The sequence below is a fragment of the Rhagoletis pomonella genome, unplaced genomic scaffold (genome assembly GCF_013731165.1).
Source record: "Rhagoletis pomonella isolate Grant_MI unplaced genomic scaffold, Rhpom_1.0 Rhpom_scaffold_00001, whole genome shotgun sequence".
NCBI classification, from domain to species: Eukaryota; Metazoa; Arthropoda; class Insecta; order Diptera; family Tephritidae; genus Rhagoletis; species Rhagoletis pomonella.
In genome coordinates, this window is record NW_023458555.1 from 95386718 (window position 1) to 95387053 (window position 336).

Here is a 336-nt window from a genome sequence, read left to right on the forward strand (position 1 = left end):
AGGGCGAATGGAAAGGACTAGTTTCCATGCCGACCCTCTCTACTGGATCAAGCAGCAATCCTTTAAAATAAAATTTTTTATCATTTCATTCTATACATATAATTTGCAGTGGTGGTATAATCGACTTTTGAATTGTTGTAAGCTGTTGCAGCTTCTTATATTTGCCGGCAGTTCGTTGTATGTTTTTAAACCTTTATAGTACAAATCTTGCTTTAGGTTTTCCGTTTGGCAGAATGGGAGTTTAAAATTATCCCTAACTCTTGTTTTATAGGTGTGAGTGTCACTACTATACCTAAAGTTGTTACTCAAATATTTTGGAAGGGCTCCATTCTTAAT